Source organism: Nicotiana tabacum, chromosome 20 (assembly GCF_000715075.1).
Source record: "Nicotiana tabacum cultivar K326 chromosome 20, ASM71507v2, whole genome shotgun sequence".
Taxonomy (NCBI): Eukaryota; Viridiplantae; Streptophyta; class Magnoliopsida; order Solanales; family Solanaceae; genus Nicotiana; species Nicotiana tabacum.
The window spans coordinates 58,043,575-58,046,729 of record NC_134099.1 but is presented as its reverse complement, the minus strand read 5'-3'; positions in this window follow the sequence as shown (position 1 = coordinate 58,046,729).

Below are 3,155 nucleotides of genomic sequence, written 5' to 3'. Positions count from 1 at the left end.
TTATTCAACTCCAAACTTCACCATTTACATCAATGAATTTAGAATGGGTACCTGGATGTTTGAACAATAAGAAGGAGATGAAGAAAAGTATCAACAACAGGCAACCAAACAGCAAGCAACACAACAACAATAACCAGCCACAGTGATGAAGCTCACAAGTGGTCGAGCACCAAGCAAACCAAACCCAGGAAACAGAGTAGTAAAATACAGCCGAGAAAACCAGAATGTTCAATGCAGTGGCAACAGAAATTCAATAACCACAAAAGCTCAGCAAACAACCAACAGCAATCAGCAAAGACAGCTTGACCAACTTGAACTCTTACACAGTTTTCAGACAATACTCATTCACAGTATTCTGAAATTTCTTTCTATTTTTTTTTTTGAAGACTCCAGTCCCGCCCCCTTTATGTTCTGAAACAACCTATTTATAAGCTAATAACGGTCAGTCAAGCTACCCGGATCCCTGTAAGTTGTAATATGCCCATACCTCTTAACTCCCCCTGCCTAAAGGCATCTTTCTTGAAGTAAACTTATCAGCCCCCCATGCTTTGTCCTATTGCTCTAATCAAGGGTTATGGGTGCATTAAAGTATTCACTTGAACCCATGCTCTTATGTTTTGTTCCCCATTGTCATTAGGTTAATAGTATTTTAATTACCACTTGACATATTCTTAAATTAACCCCTAATCAGACCCTGTCTTATGCCAAGACTACCCTTAAACCTTTGCATATTACTGTATTGCCCTAACTCTTAACAGTTAGTATATAACCCTTCTGATTTTAGCTAATCACTGAATACTAATTAATCAACCTAAACTCAATACTGCTTTTAGGCTGATCTGTTAGATTTCTGCAACTAATAGCCAGTTCTCTGCCTATGTTCAAGCAATGATTCAAACTTAAGCAAACAGGGGTGCCTATCAAATGGTATGAGTTGTCCACATTGGGAGCCATTCCTGAACAACTCACAACCAATTGATCCAATATGCAGTTAAGGGTGTAAACTATGATCGAAGTGCTACTATATCAGACCTACAAGTAACATCATAAATATAAAAAAACAGGCACAGTAATCATACTGAAATGCAGGCTCCTGATTTTCAATCTTTCAAATGAATTCAGTTGACGACACTTATTTAGATGACTACACAAACTACAATATATAGCAACAATCATCAAAAACCAACAAAACAAACTAAACCTTAACTCAAAATTCACATATATGGACAGACAAGTTAAAAACCAAAACAAACCAGAACATGAACGACAGATAGAAATTAAGAGGACAAAAGAAGAGGGAAAATACCTCAGGGAAAGGAAACTAAAACTGAAAATGCTCGTACCCGGGCCAGATCATTTTAGGGTCGAATGGACTTTAATCGAAGTGTTCTCAGCTGATAACACCTCGGCAAAAGTCTATTAGACCCTGATCATGTTGTTGATTTGGACAGAACCCATAGATCTGAGTCCTAGGGTTCTTGAGGTTTGAGTTAGGGGTTTGAGCCTTTTTGGTTAGATTTGAACGGAACCAAAGCCGTTCAGGGGGTGAGGGAGGTCAGGAGATGCTGTGGTGTGAGTTTGGGGTCAAGAGGTGCAGGTCTGGTTTTTTTGCTCGAATCTTCGATCGAAGATTCGAGAAGCTACAGGGTGATTCGAGGTTAAAGGTTAACGGATCCGTGTTCAGGATGGTTGGGTGCATCGGGGGTGTTATTTTGGTGGTCATCGGAGTCCAGGGGGCTAGGTCTATGGCGGGGGAATCCTAGGGTTGATAGGGTTTGAGATGAGGGGGTTCTGGAAGACGGTGAACAATGGGGTGAGAGGTGGGGTTTGGTTTGGGGGGCGTGGGGTGTGATGGGGAGATTATATATGGGGTAGGGGATTAGATCTGGGCCGTTAGATCAGATGATCTCAACGGCTTGGATCCGCTGGTGAGAGACGGGACGGGGTCGTTTGGTATAAAAACGGGGTCATTTGGTTTAAGTGAGGGGTTGGGTTGAACCGGTTAAACAGGTCGGGTTATGGGTGCGGATATGGACCGTTGGATGAATTTGAACGGACGGCTCAGATCAGACGCCCTATGCGGCGTCGTTTTGGGTCCGTGCCTGGGCAGGCCTGGTTTGGACTGGGTCCTTGTGCTGGCTGATGTGGGCTGATTTTGGTTCATTTTTTGGCCCAACCCAATTTTCATAACTCTCTTTTGTTTTCTAATTTTAAAGCAAAAATAAAAAATGAAATTAAAACCATCATTAATTTAATCACTTAACACAATTATCACACACATATTGAAACATTTAAATAGATTAACTCACACCCTAGAATAAAAGATGCATATTTTTGTGAATTTTCTTTTAATGATCGAATTATGGTTTAATTACACATGACATACATATTTTGTGTTTTGTCTTGATAAGATTAAATGAAAAATGGACGGAACCACAAATGACCACCGACACATGTTACGTAAAAATCGAAAATTTGTACAGCGATGCCATTTGCATTTATTTTTGATTTCTTTTGGAGTGATTGTCCGTGAAGCAAAAATCACGTGCTTACAGGTGCCATAGTTATACTTTGTAAACATTTATTGGAAGTATAAAAGGATCTTTTTGTATCTCTTTCGGCCCATGCTGAATTTTATTCTATCTTTATTCGTAAAAGACTCAATTTTATGATTTCAATGACTATCCCAAATATCAAGCTTAGGACATAATAAACCCTTAGGTTTTTAATCGATCAATACAATATACTTCGAGGTTTTTGTTAATCCTCGAGCTGAGCTTGAAGGTGAACTCAGGACGTCGGGATTCTCAAGCCCGAGTTAGGTTAGAGCAAGGTCTCGAGATGAAGTAAATCCTTAGATTTCCTTTCAATCCCCGGGTGGGAAACTTCTCCACCTTGGGTAGCCCCTTAGGCTTTTATAGTCGAGCGAGCATTTGCTCGAACTTGTAGTAAGGATAGCCCTTAGGCCTTTTCACAGTCTTCGAGCGAGTGATTCCTTGAACTCGGATAGTCCTTGGGCTTAGTGACCGATTGGATACCTTGCTCGAACTCGACTTATAGGCTGCCCTTTATGAGTTTTGATGAATTATCCTTGATATCTTGGTCCTGACGCAAATTTCGTAACGTCAGCGGTTAGAGCGACTGAAAAGTTGCTT